Source organism: Lutra lutra, chromosome 11 (assembly GCF_902655055.1).
Source record: "Lutra lutra chromosome 11, mLutLut1.2, whole genome shotgun sequence".
Lineage (NCBI taxonomy): Eukaryota > Metazoa > Chordata > Mammalia > Carnivora > Mustelidae > Lutra > Lutra lutra.
In genome coordinates, this window is record NC_062288.1 from 19,922,425 (window position 1) to 19,937,693 (window position 15,269).

Consider the following 15,269-nt stretch of genomic DNA (forward strand, 5'->3'; position numbering starts at 1 on the left):
ATGTTAGGCTCCTTGCTCCCAGGGAATCCATTTCTCCTCTCCCCCTCCCCCTGCTCCTGCTCTTTCCCCCTGCTCCAGCTCTCTCCTTACACACTCTCTCAAATGAATAAGTAAAAATCTCTTAAAAAAAAAAAAAAAGAAGTCCTGGGGCGCCTGGCTGGCTCAGTGGGTTAAGCCTCTGCCTTTGGCTCAGGTTGTGATCCCAGGGTCCTGGGCTCGAACCCCGCATCGGGCTCTCTGCTCGGTGGGGAGCCTGCTTCCCTCTCTCTCTGCCTGCCTCTCTGCCTACTTGTGATATCTCTCTCTCTCTCTCTCTCTCTCTCTCTCTGTTAAATAAATAAATAAAATAAAAATTATAAAAAAAAGAAAAGTCCTAAGTTTCAATATTTGTCTTCAGGGGCGCTTGTGCGGCTTGGTCAGTTAAGCGTCTGCTTTCGGCCCAGGTCATGATCCCAGGGTCCTGGGATCAAGTCCCACATCGGGCTCCTTGCTCAATGGGGAGCCTCTCTCTCCCTCTGCCTACTGCTCCCCCTGCTTGTGCTCTCTCTCTGGCAAATAAGATAAAATCTTTAAAAAAATAAGTACCCTCAGAGCCCAACACAGGGCTTGAACCCAGGACCCTGAGATCAAGAGTCAGGCACTTAACTGACTGAGCAACCCAGGCACCCCAGGTGTTCCTCTTTTCTATTCAGTAGTGAGATATGGATAGGCAGTGTCTCATTTATCTTCATAGCTAAAGTGCAAAATTCCTGGCATATAATAGATACCCAGTTTTGTTGTACAAATAATAAACAGCTTTGAGGCCAGGTGCTTGAAAATGTTGCCATACCTTATGTTTATGGTAATAGTAGCAAGTCAGTGAGCTATGTAATTGAATGCAATATGCTCTGATTCTATACCATCATGTTAAATTGAGGGGTCCCCCCCCACTTTTTTGGACACATATTTTGCCAGTGTTATTAGCTCTCACTTCTGGTTTCTGTCTGTCATGTTCATCTTTCTGAAATATTTGTACCTGTCATTGTGCAAGCCAGGATTAGGCCCCTACACTATTAGTTTATAATCTAGTTTAGGATTAAGCCATGTGGGCATGTACCATAAGCATTCAGGCAGAATGCCTGCTCACAGGTAATGTGTTTCACAGAGGAAATCAAATTTTTGGCCTAGGAGGCAAAATATTTGTGGATTTCATTAGTGACAGGCTACAGGCAGTGAAGCACAACATACTTGTAGTTGGCATAGCTTTATATACAAAAGCATAGAACAGGAATAAAGGACATGTTTAAAATACAAGAAACTAGTTTATGCTTACATGCAGTACATGGAGAGATAAGACTGGAAAAGAGGGTGGATTGTGACCAGATCATTTTTTAATTTTTTATTATTTTTTAAAGGTTTTATTTATTTGACAGAGATCACAAGTAGGCAGAGAGAGAGAGAGAGAGAGGAGGAAGCAGGCTCCCTGCCGAGCAGAGAGCCTGATGGGCTCCATCCCAGGATCATGTTATTTTTTTTTTTTAATTTAGTCCTTTGGTAGTGAAGCTCAAGACTTTCATTTTTTCTTTCTCTGTTTTGAGGACATCGTCTCAAAGAGGGAAATGACTGGCGTAAAGTCTCAGATTAGGTCTTGGACTCAGCTATTGCCAACTAATTCCAAATTGAAAACTAGACCATTAGTAAAAAGTCTGTCATATAACTAGGTTGTCAGTTTAATTCCTAATCTTACCTCACTCTTACGTGTGATTAGGGTTAGAAAAAGTATTTGGTTTCTTTAAAAAAAGCAGGGGAAGGGGCGCCTGGGTGGCTCAGTGGATTAAGCCTCTGCCTTCAGCCCAGGTCATGATCTCAGGGTCCTGGGATCCAGCCTGGCATCGGGCTCTCTGCTCAGCAGGGAGCCTGCTTCCCCTTCTCTCTCTCTGCCTGCCTCTCTGCCTACTTGTGATCTTTCTCTGTCAAATAAATAAATCTTTTAAGAGAAAGGGGGGGATGAAAGAGCAGGTATGAGCAAGTCTGATAACTTCCTTTCCTGTTTATGCCCACCTGTTAAAATCTGTGGTTTTTGTTGTTTAGATTTTATTTTTTTAAGCATTTTTAAGTGGTCTCCATACCCAGCATGGGGCTCAAAGGCCCAACCCCAAAATGAGAGTTGCATTCTCCACCAACTGAGCCATCCAGGCACCTCTACAACCTACGTGTTCTTACTGACTTGCTGCTTTGTTTCCTCATCTGTAAACTGTTTAATCCGCGAATGTATAGCTTAGTGCCTGACAGCATGAGATAATAACTGATGGTCACAAATAATAAGTATGGATTTAAGAGACTTCTGGCATCTTAAATTTTACGCTGAGAATCCATGTAGCACAGACAATCTGTGTTTACCTGTATAACAAAAGCCAGAACTGATAATTTTGCCTCCTGCATCAGGAAATACATCTTGATACCTGCTTTCCTTACTAAAATTCCAGACCCAAAAGAATTTTATTAGGATGCTTCAAATTTCAGGTATTTCTGTTCATGTTTGTACATCTTAAATTCATTATGCCCATGCCAAGTGCATTTTTTTACAGCTTTAGGACAACATACAAACATTTGGCCGTCAGCAAAAATCCTAACAATCATTGTTGTAATAGATAAATGCTACCCTTATATGACCAAGAGGTTAGTATTAAATAGTACATTATCTGGCCATATAAAACTACTGCTGTAAGAAAGTTGTGATTGGACTTGAAAATAGTCCTAAATAGTTCTCATAATTCATTTACGAGATTTTCATGTCCTCACCATTTTACAGTGTTTATTTCAGAAGAACTTACCCATTTATAGATCTGGAGGTACACCCATTGGAAAGCAGAAATAATTTATTGTATAATAGTATTCACTTGAGTTAGGACATTGAGAAGGGAAAACACTGTCATCATTGGCATTTTTCTTTAAATAAATATATAACCTATATTCTGTATATAACACATGTCTTATAGAATTAATACTTCCTGCCTGGGCAGATTTCTGTGTTACACTTTTTTTTTTTTTTTTTTTTTTTAAGAACACATGGGTTGGAGCAGTAATGGAGGGCAGGGAGAGAGACAAGCAGACTCCCCACTGAGTGTGGACCCTGACACTGGGCTCAATCTCATGACCCCAGCTGAAACCAAGACTTGGGCACTCAATAGACTGAACCACCCAGGTGCCACCTCCATATTACACATGTTGACTCAATTATGAGCTGTATTAATTGTTTTAGTGCTTTTAATAAAGTTTAAGAGTGTCCATCTTCCACGTGTGGTTTTATCAGCCTTACTGGTACTTTGACAGGATAGTTTTTCTATTTCACAAAGGAAGTCTGTCCCAAATATAACACCTGTGTGAAACTAAACAAGTTTCAGTGTGATTTTTGTTTGTTTGTTTAAAAAAAAAAAATGCCTAAGCCCTTGTTTCATCATGTGAGCGGTCACCAAATATGGTTCCTGGGTGAGCTAAATATTATTGTAGCCAATACCTTTTTTTCTGAAGGTTCTTGGCTTTAACAGTTAAACTTTTGAAAAACAAAGTTTGACTTACAGTGCTTTATATCAAGTGTCTGGTGGTTTGTGTGTGTATTTATATTGTGTGCTCAAAATGCGGGAGTGGGGCGCAGCTGTACTAGATACCTGTTCCTGTTTTTTAAATGTTGACATACAAAGGTCAGAACCAGCTGAGAATGAATACCATTTATACTTAACGCATGTCAGCTAAACTTGCATTATCTTTGCTTTTATAATGTATCCTGCAGCAGTTAGTTGTTTTTGGGGGGGGACTGGAGGTTGGCAGGCAAGTTGCCAGGGAGAGGAGGGGTAGAGGGAGAGACAGAATCTTTTTTTTTTTTTTAAAGATTTTATTTATTTATTTGACAGAGATCGCAAGTAGGCAGAGAGGCAAGCAGAGAGAGAGAGAGAGAGAGAGGAGGAAGCAGGCTCCCCGCTGAGCAGAGAGCCCGACGCGGGGCTCGATCCCAGGACCCTGGGATCATGACCTGACCCGAAGGCAGAGGTTTTAACCCACTGAGCCACCCAGGCGCCCCGAGAGACAGAATCTTAAGGAGGCCCCATGCCTAGTTCAGAACCTGACTCAGGCCTCTCTATCTCAGGAACCTGAGATCATGATTTGAGCGGAAGTTAAGAGTCTGACACTTAACTGAGTGAGCCATCTGGGTGCCCCAGCAGTTAGTTTTTAGTGATAGTTTTTAGTGATTTTTTATTTAGTCCTTTTTGCAAATGAGGAAATACCCATCAAGATAACTTAGATATTATTTTATTTACCTAAGGTGTTTTCACATTTGATTCATTATTTTTCATTTCTATATGAAATGTATTTAATGTTTATTTAATTTAGTAAATGTATTTAATTTCTTTATTTAATGTTTATGTTAAGTCCATTTTTCAAAAGATTTTATTTGAGAGGAAGAGTGTATGAATGGGGGGAGGGGGACAGGGACAAACAGACTCCCTACCAAGCAGGGAGCCTGACACCGTGCCCTATCTCAGGACCCTGAGATCATGATTGGAGCTTAACCGGCTGAGCCACCCAGGTTCCTCAACTCATTTTTATTTTCGATACTTTTTATATCTGGTGTCTTCATCTCTCTTGGGTGATCATTAACATAAAATAAATAGCTAATTTTTGGTTCCCATTTTTACTGTCCTCTCCCATTTTTTTTTCTATTCTGTACTCTACAGACTTCCCTCGATCAACAGCTATACCATTTCTGTAGTTAATGTAACAGTGTGTACTCTTCTGTAAATACCTGTGTATCAGAGTCCTCTAAATTTGTAATCTTTGGCTCTGTCAGTGGAGTGGAACGTGTGCCCCTTGATCTTGAGGTTGTAAGCCCCATTTTTAAGTTTACTTAAAAATTACATTTTCAAAAAATTGTTATCCTTGCCTCTGGAGGCAAGAATGAGTTTTATTTATCGCTGACCTACCAAAGTTTGGTATTACAGAAGTGCTCAGCCTCTGTAAAGATGACCAGAAGTTAGCTAGCATAGTAAAATTGAGAGGGAAGCCAAGATTCAAACTTTTCTTGTATTAAGCTACAAAATAAACTGACCTCTTAAGTTGCATTTAGGTAGAAGATTACTTTGTAGTTCATAGCTTTAGGTCCAGATAGCTTTCTCAGAAACTAAAAACAAAACACTGAAAGTAGTAGAGTGAGGTTTACGGTGTAAAAATAAATAAATGCTCATAAGATCTTAATAGCTATGACATAGAATTGTTTCTGTGTATCTCTTTTTTCTGTCAGCTAAATGGAAAAATTATGTTCAGGGATAAACTCTGACAGTAGTTTAATGGGAGGCTTAGATCAAAGTATGTAGTTTTTAAACGTTAAACTCTTCACACTCACGGTTAAGTTGTCCATACAGGTGCTTGGTAAAATCAGTTATTTGCGGAAAAGAAGTACATGCTTGGTTTTCTATGCATAAACTGCCCCCTCCAACCCTTGCCATCATGCATCACCAAAAAAATTCAGTAAGTTTTGTTTTCTATTTCTAAAACAGTCCACCAAGTCATATGTTTCCTTTAATTACTTTTACATTGGTAAATAAACTGAAATGGTTTTTCCATGCGATGCATTTTTATGAAACAACTAATTTGTGTGAAAATTAAAATATTCTGAATATGAATTAGCAAAGTAAAATGAAGGAACCAGATTATAAAAATCAAGTCCGGGTCAATGCTGGAGAGGACAGTTAAGCATTATGTGTGAAGTATTAATTTAATACTCTAGAAAGAATTTTCAGTGAAAAGTGTATCTTTTAACTATCGAAAATTTGGTATTTTTTTTAAAGTGGCATTTTATTTTTTTTAAAATTTATTTATTTGACAGAGATTGTAAGTGGGCAGAGAGGCAGGTGGGGGGAGGGGAGCAGGCTCCCCACTGAGCAGAGAGCCTTTAACCCACTGAGCCACCCAGGTGCTCTGAAAATTTGGTATTTTAGAACTCAATAATTACAGCCAGACCAGTGAGGGTTTGTTTTTTTTTTAACTTTTAACTTAATTTTTAAACTTTGGGCTCTATTCTAATGTTCATATGAAGGTAATTCATTTGACGGTACTGCTCATATGAAGGTTCATATGAAGGGTATTGAGGAAGGAATAGGAAGAGGTTGACATCACAGGCCATGTGGACTTAAAGCTATGGATTTTTGTACACTTAAAATTAACTGTTAATTATATTTGAACTTAAAAATTTTGAAAAATGGGGCGCCTGGGTGGCCTAGTGGGTTGGGCCTCTGCCTTCGGCTCGGGTCATAGTCTCGGGGTCCTGGGATCGAGTCTCACATCGGGCTCTCTGCTGGGCGGGGAGCCTGCTTCCCCCTCTCTCTACCTGCCTCTACCTACTTGTGATCTCTGTCTGTCAAATAAATAAATGGATTCTTTTTTTTTTTTTTTTTAATTTTTTTAAAAAGCTGTGAATTTGAAAGTATTTTCTGTATTTAGAGTTTGATTATTCATGCTCTTTATAGTCATTCTGTCTCACTGGCAGACCTTATTTTCTTGCTCATTCTGCTGCTACTGTGCATCAAGGAGGCATTGTGTACCAGAAGGCTATGAGCTACTTGGGGAAAAAGGTGCTTACAAGAATGGTATAATTATTGCAATGCCTGGGTGGCTCAGGTGGTTAAGTGTCTGACTTCGGCTCAGGTCATGATCCCAGGGTCCTGGGATTGAGTCCCCTATTGGGCTCCATGCTCAGTAGGGAGTCTACTTCTCCCTTTGCCTGCTATGCCTGCTGCTCCCCTTGCTTATGTGCGCTCGCTCGCTCTCTCTCTCTCTCTCTCTCTGTGACAGATAAATAAAATTTAAAGAAAAACAGGGTAATTCTTAATCATAATAAACAGTCTTTGCCAAGGTGTGTGGGTAACTCCCTTGTGTTTAGTAGCTGTCGATGGCGAGATAGCTTCCCAACAAGCAGGTTAGGTTTGTTCCTTCTAAATCACAGACCTCATTGTCTAAGGTTTTGTGTCTCACAGGAGCCTTGATAGCATAGAATGGTTAAGATGGGAAAGACTCAAAATCTGTATTCCATTCAAACCATACAGAGCTGTTGTTTGAGAACAGGATAACTTCAAGAATTCAAGTAATGAGTGTTCATCTAGATCTCTAGGATATGAATCAACAAAGCAGTTAGGAAACTTGTGTGGTTTTTTTTGACAGAATGTCTCAGATTTGGTATATATGAGAGAAACTAAAGAGTTGGCAGGTTTCAGAGCTGTTCAAATCCATTGGTTTCCAGACTTTGGGATTTCTTGAATGAATCAAATGATAATACAGATAATAAACATAGTTGCCAGTTTCAGTTCTTAAAATAGTGACAGTGTATGCAGCATTTGGTTTTAAATAGTTATTAATAGCAAATAAGAACATAGGATTTTTTTTTTTTTAAAGATTTGTTTTGAGAGTGCAAGTGCAAGCAAGCGTTAGTGAGGCGGGGGTGGGGGGCAGGGCACGTAGGGACCAGCAAACTCCCTGCTGTGTCGGGTCCTAGGATCAGGCCCTAAGATCACTACCCCAGCTGAAGTCAGATGCTTAACCAACTGAGCCAACCAGGTGCCGCAGGACATATGATTTTAAAGATAATAAATTGTCTTTTTGAAAAGCTTGCCACATTGTTCTCATTTTGCTGTGGAATACTGAAAAATATTCAGGATTCATTTTGGGCTATTTGGGACTCCTGTATCTCAGCTCCTGTTTTATGACAAGTCAGTCTTAGAAGTAAACAAATGTGTGTATTATATATGTATAATAGATTATTGTATTTCCAGCAGTCTAATTAGGGTAAATTCATGAATAACAGTCATTAAAACTATTTGCAAAGAATCATTTCAAAGTATTACATACTACAAAGAAATGGTAACAAAAATAGGGTTACAATTTTGTGGGACTTTTACATAAGTGTTATCATAGAAATGAGTAGAGAGGAACACCTGGGTGGCTCAGTCGATTAAGCCTCGGACTCTTTGATTTTGGCTCAGGTGACAATCTCAGGGTTGTGAGATCAAGCCCTAAGTTGGGCTCTGCACAGGGTGCAGAGCCTGCTTAAGAATCTGCCTCTGGGGGCGCCTGGGTGGCTCAGTGGGTTAAGCCTCTGCCTTCAGCCCAGGTCATGATCTCAGGGTCCTGGGATCGAGCCCCGCATCGGGCTCTCTGCTAAGCAGGGAGCCTGCTTCCTCCTCTCTCTCTCTGCCTGCTGCTCTGCCTACTTGTGATCTCTCTCCCTCTGTCAAATAAATAAATTTAAAAAAAACAAAACAAAACAAAAAAAAGAATCTGCCTCTGCCCCTCCCTCCTCCTCTAAAAATAAATAAGCTTTAAAAAAAAAATGGGTAAAGAAAAAATCGAATGGTTTCACTGGGTCTTTCTGGATTGTAGGCTTTATAGATGGATTTTCTGCAGCAGGCATGTATTACCAGAATTTTTTTTCCCCAAAGTTGTTATTGTTTGTAATGATACTGGAAAATGCTCGTACATTAACTAAAAACTAAGATACAAACTAAAACCAGTATGGTCTCAGCTTGTCCGAAACCTACGCCCCATTCTCAGTCCTTTAACACCAGGTGTCCATTATGTCCCTAGTAATGTCCATTTTAACCCTTTTATTTCTTGGTCTGCCTGCCCTTGTCTTCATCATGACTACTACTACTTCATGCTTGGCATAGAGTGGGCAGTTGCCCTGAGTATTTGCCAGATAAACAAATTATTACATATTTGATGATGTAGTGGCCTCTGTGCTGATCCTGGCTATAATCTTACTCCTTGAAATTTATGTGTCATCCTTCCAAGTGATTTTACTAAAATGTGAATCTGATCTTACTAGAAATGCTTTAATGGAGGAGTCCTTGCTCCTCAGGATGGCAAACAAGGCCCTGTGTTTAGCTCTGCCTTTTTTCCAAAGATTCAGTTGCACCTTCTTTTGCTTCCACACCCCCAAAAAAGCTACTTTGTTTTTTCAGACCTTTGTTTATATGTGATCATCTTTTCATGAAGTACTTTCTCCCTCTCTCTCCCCCATTGTGAAGGCATCCTTCAGTTCAAGTGTTTTTCCTCTATGAAGCTTCCTCTGGTGTTTTTTCCAAGCAGTCCATTGTTCTTTATAATTCCATGTACCTTTTATCCAGCACTACTACTGTACTTACTGTAGTTTGTTAGAAGTATAAGCTTGTTAGAATCCCCTCACCCCGTTAGAATGCAAACTCCAGAAAGGCAGTGTTTCACTTTGTCTCCCTGAGATAAATAGTGCTTGCATTAATACCCAGGATAGAGTAAATGCTCACGTAGATGTTTGGCTTATTACAACTTTTTCTTCCTTTGGTATAAATACAAATTGGCAAAACAGCTCCAAAACTTAGATTGTGAAGAGAAGGAAAGATTAGAGATGAATTTTTGTAGTTAAAAGTTAGGAGACCTAAAATTGCTAATGATTTGTGCCAAAGGGCAAAGCCTTCTTACTCTTAAAAATAATAATAATAGGGGCGCCTGGGTGGCTCAGTGGGTTAAAGCCTCTGCCTTCGGCTCAGGTCATGATCCCAGGGTCCTGGGATCGAGCCCCACATCGGGCTCTCTGCTCAGCAGGGAGCCTGCTTCCTCCTCTCTCTCTGCCTGCCTCTCTGCCTACTTGTGATCTCTATCTGTCCAAAAAAAAAAAAAAAAAAAAACTAAAAAAAAATAATAATAATAATTGGACATCTGTTGGTCTTAGGTAAAATAATCGGGTATAATTATCATGAAAGATTAACAATCCTAGGTCAGACATTCCTGGTACTACTCTCCACTGCAGGCAGGTAAAAGCCTCTCAAAACAGTGTTGTGTTGGGCAAGTTGAAAATTCTTCTCCATGTGTTAGGTTATTTGTCATGTGTAACCTACCTTTCCAGTGCATAGAAAAAGATAACTATAAAGGTACTTTAACTTAGAGAAGTTATCTTTCCTATAGCGAACTTTTCTTAACAGTTCAACAACCCTCTATTGATAGGATGAAAGTTCAGGGCTAGATTCTGGCATTTTCTCTCCCCACCCCCACCCCCCAAGATTTTATTTTTTGTCAGCATGCATGTGCAAGCAGGGGCAACAGCAGGCAGAGGAAGACACAGGTTTTCCCGCTAGGCAAGGAGCCCGATACATGACTTGATCCCAGGACCCTGGGATCATGACCTGATATGAAGGCAGATGCTAACTGAGCCACACAGGTGTCCCCCCGAAAAACCACTTTTTAAAATTTGTTTCCCTTCTATGGGAATGTTAAAATGTTGCAAGTCGGTGGTTCCCAAGCCAGTTTGATCACTGTAATTATCTGGGAAGCTTATTAAACTATACATTCCTGAGCTCCACACCCAAACTTCCCCAGAACAAGATGTTAGGTGTCATCATTCATAATTTTCTTAGGGTGTAGCAATTCCTGAAGAACCATATGCTGAAGTATTTAATGTGACCCAGGAATGCATTTTTGACAGACCTCAGGTACTTGTCATGCAGAGGTCTTTTTTTTTTTTTTTTTTTTTTAAGATTTTATTTATTTGAGTGAGAGCGTGAGCAAGAGAGAGCACAAGTGGGGGGGAGGGGGGAGAGGCAGAGGGAGAAGCAGACTCTGCTGAGCAGGGAGCCTGATGTGGGGCTCAATCTCAGGACCCTGGGATCATGACCTGAGCTGAAGTCAGACACTTAACTGACTGAGCCACCCAGGTGCCCCAAGAGTTCTATTTAATAAACACTTAGATATGTCAGAGTTTTCACTAAAAGGTCTATACAGTGGCACCTGGGTGGCTCAGTGGGTTAAGCCTCTGCCTTCGGCTCAGGTCATGATCCCGGGGTCCTGGGATCGAGCCCCCAATCGGGCTCTCTGCTCAGCAGGGAGCCTGCTTCCCTTCCTCTCTCTCTGTCTGCCTCTCTTCCTGCTTGTGATCTCTCTCTGTCAAATAAATAAAAATCTTTAAAAAAATAAAATAAAAGGTCTATACAAACTTACAGTACAAAGAATTTTTTTCAGTTCTTTTTTGAAAATTGTTGCTGTAATATTAGACCTCTCCAATCTAAGAAGCTTGCAAGTACTGTTGTCATGAACTATTTCTTAAAATTTTCTCAATAACTTTATCAGAACAGCAACATAAATTTTTTTCAAAGAAATTTAAAATATTCTGACGGACTGAACTTTTTTCTCTAGATAAAAGCCAAGTATTCTTAGAGTCTAAATCAGTCTGTGTGCTTATTTAGGTTTTTTGGTGTTTTGTTGTTTTGGTTTCTTAAGTGTGTTTAGGTTTGTTATGAAAAGGAAACCTATTTCTAAACTCCCCACATTTAATATATGAGCACCTTAAAAGGGGAGGAGCTTTTGGGGCACCTGGCTGTTCTGTTGCTAGAGCATGCAACTCTGCATCTTGGGGTTGGTAGGTTCAAGCTCCACTTGAGTGTAGAGGTCATTTAAATGTAAAATCTTCTATGGGTGCCTGGGAGGTGCAGGCAGGTAAACTGCTACCTTCAGCTCAGGTCATGATCCCGGGGTCCTGGGATCAAGCCTTGAGTTGGGCTCCCTTCTCAGTGGGGAAACTGCTTCTCCCTTTCCTCCCCACTCAAGCTGTCTGTCGCTATCTCTCCCTCCCGCTCAAATAAAATGTTTAAAAATAAAATCTTCTAAAAAACATTTTTTTAAGGGGAGTGGGGGAGAGTGGCACGTATATGGCTCAGTTGGTGGAGGGTGTGACCCTTGGTCTCCAGGTTGTGAGTCAGAACTGCACTTTGGGTGTAGAGAGTACTTTAAAAAATCTGAATGGGGGCAGGGAGGAGCTATCAGCTATTATGTAAAGATAGTGACATTTCCTCCTACAGCTATTACAAAGAATCAATTCTGAGATGTTTTAGACAGTGTGATTTTTTTTTTTAAGTTTTTTTTTGTTTTGTTTATTTGACAGAGCACAAGCAGGGGGAGCAGCAAGGAGAGGAAGAAGGGGCTCGCTCCCCGGGCCCCAGGATCATGACCCATGCTGAAGGCGGACAACCAACTGGTTGAGCCACCTAGGCACCCCCTATACAGTGTGATCTTTTAATTAAGGTTAATGTTTTCCATTAAAGCTCAAACCAGTAACTTTAAATTCTGTGCAACTCAGTGGAAAGAAGCAGCACTTCATCTAATATTAGTAACTTATGAGTAGTAGATCTTATATTGAGCTAGGTCTTTAAGGATCCACTTCAACATAGAAAATTTGGTGATAATGCCAGTAAATCATCTAATTCCATGTGTTGGTATCCTTTTCACCAACCAGCTCTGAGTATAATTACACTTTGAGTATAATTACACTTTTTGTGTTGTAATGGAGGTAAAGTACTGGCCGAAGAGATTTAAGTTTCCTTTCTTAACAAACTGATAAAACACCTTTTTTTGTTTTTTAAAAACATAACCTGTCTCCTGGTTGCTGTGCCTTCAGCCTGAGAGACATCAAGTTTGCTTATCTTAATAAGATCAGGTATGTTTGAGCTCCCACACCTTAGGTAAATAAGCATTGTTTTGAATTTTACATCACTTATAAAAGCTAAATACAAGGAACTACAGTTATTTCAGCAAGTCAGTAATACAGCCAAACCTAGGGAGATACATATGAAAAAAATACAGTAAATACAAAAAAATCTTCCATCAAGTTGGCAATAAACATTGTGTGAGAGAGTGTTTCTGAGAATATGGACATGTCTTAGTCTGGAGTAACTTCTACCATGGTCACTGTATTATCCAGAAGATTAACCAGGGGAAAAAAATACAATTAATTTCCCTTAGATCAAAGTTAAGGTCAACCAGGTCTCTCCTGCTGATTCTGCCAAGCTAGTTGCTCCACTACGCTTCACTGGGTGCTAGGTAGGAACAGTGGGAATCTTGTTATCCATTCATAGGCGTCACTGTTGAGATAATGAGGTATTTGGCTACCCTGAGAGTTGTGGTTACTCTATGATACCCTCATTTCATTGGATTTCTTTATTTTGACATTTGAAGCACTGGGCAGAAGTCACTAGTTTGGGGGACTTGGGTTATTTTTTTAAAGTTAAAGGATTGGGATTCTCCGAATTGGATAACAAAGTAGTCCACCTCATTAGCTATGGGTTTTTTTAATGTGATAGGCAAAAGACAACACAATTGCATTTAAGGGTAACTGAGTAAGATAAGGAATTGTGTAAGAAAGAAATTTTTTTTAAGGACTAGACTTTAAATCATCCTGCCTAATAAAGTCATGGCTGAAAGGATAAATGAGGTGTGGAATTTAGTCCTTCCAACATTCCACCGTGTTAATCATTCTTCCTGTTCAGAGAGGCAGCAAAGAGTAATTTGAGTGGCTGCGGTTATAAATAATGTGCCATATAAGCTCCCAAGGGCTGAGATAAGGGGGTTATGATTGTCAAAGAGAAGAACTTCATTCTCTTTTGTTTATCATTTGATGGTTTCTGTTGCCCCTAGAGAGTCATCTTAATTAAGGTCACTATTTCTAAAACCAGAGTTCACCAAGTGCCAAATACATGAACAAGAAAATACCCTATTAAACTTCTCTCAAACCACTGTATTTTTTTAAGACTTTATTTTTAAGTAATCTCTGCACCCAATATGGGGCCGAACTCATAACCCCAAGATCAGAAGTTGCACATTCCACCAACTGAGCCATGCAGGCACCCCTCAAACACTACGTATCTTAAGAGAGCAGGGTTATCTGCAGGTTTGCTCCATTCAGCATAAGCTTAACAAGTATTAGTGGAGACTGGTTGAATTTAGGATCAACCTAAAATCCTCTAAGGTATCCAGTGTTAACTAATTACTCTCCCTCTTTATGCAAGCTTTAGTTTGCCTAAAAAGTGATTGACTTTTCTTCAAATAGCCACAGTGATTTGGGGGCAGTTCATCTTCATCGTATCTTTGGACAGCTCTTTTAGGCTGTAGAACTGAATACAAGATCCTAAATTAATTCTGTGCCACAGAAACCTGAGTAAAATAAGGAATTGGGTGGGTAAGTAGCAAACAACATAGGTTATTAGGACATGTAGCTCACTCCATAAGTAAACTGAGAAACTTAACCAGGTTATTAGGGTTGTTGTTTGTTTTTGAACTATTGTGATTTTCAGATCTGTGGGAATATTTTCATAAAATAACTCTAGTTTTCATTATGTTAGCTTAGAATTGCAGTAGCAAGTTTTAGGACCTATTTGAGATGTGAGATAAAAACATGTAACAGATTATACATATATGATTGTAGCATTGTTTCAATAAACTTAAATCATTTTAAGTGATTTTTTTTTTTTTTTAATTTTATTTACTTGTTGGAGCAAGCACAAGCAGAGGGAGAAGCAGGCTCCCCACTGAGCAAGGAGCCTGATGAGGGACTCCATCTCAGGGCTCTTGGGACCTAGACCTGAGCCAAAGGAAGATGCTTAACCTAGTGAGCCATCCAGGCATCCCACTTGTAGTGATTTCTTATTTTAATCATTTTCTCTTTCTCCATAGTGTAGCAGGCATATATTTTAATACATGCTGTATGAATTGGCCAAACAGAAGCATACAGTGATAATGTGAGATGCCAAGAAGTATTATGGTGAAGACCAAATTGAATTAAATATCTAGCCAGAACTTTTTAAGTTACTGTGATCATATGTGCACACAACTGAAATTTACCCTTTCCCCCCCAGTAATGACTAGGAAAGAAATGGGCAAAATACAGGAAGCACAGCCTGGGAATTAAAGTTCCTTAAAAAAGTTGTGTGTGAGGGGGGGGGGGGGTCCCATGTGGCTGATACTGTGGCCTGAAAAGCCTAGAATACTTCCAGGGTGGCCTTATACCTGCCCACCCCCCCACCCCCCAAAAGTAGATCCCTAGACTAGAGAGAGCAATTAAAGGAAATACTTTGAACATAAGACTTGTAAAAACAATGCTGAAATGGTTTACCAGAGAGCCTGCTGTTCATCAAGGAGTCAGTGAGTATGTAGAAAAGAGGGAAGCCAGCTTAGCCAGGAAGTCAGAATACAAATATTAAAAGAACTGGCTAGTGAATAGGCAAATAATTATATGTATCATGTCACAGCCAGTAGATGGAGTAATATGCCACCATTAAAATGAATTTACAACAGCATGTAAAAATTGTTTTGGTATATTTAAACTTTTAGGATAGAGCTTTAATATACCCTGTTAGACAGGAAGAAAAAGTAATTTAAAAATATATCACACCACAGCAAGCAAATACAGATGTATTTTAACTTTGACTTAGTGCACAGTTCTC

General features: G+C 39.7%; 1 long non-coding RNA gene across 1 annotated transcript; it reads left to right on the plus strand.

Moving 5' to 3' along the window:
* Positions 1 to 10,627: 10,627 nt before the first annotated feature.
* LOC125081233 (uncharacterized) lies at positions 10,628 to 14,285 on the plus strand. Its single transcript, XR_007121622.1, has 2 exons — positions 10,628 to 10,769; positions 10,980 to 14,285. It is a non-coding gene; the product is annotated as an uncharacterized LOC125081233 (long non-coding RNA).
* Positions 14,286 to 15,269: the final 984 nt, after the last annotated feature.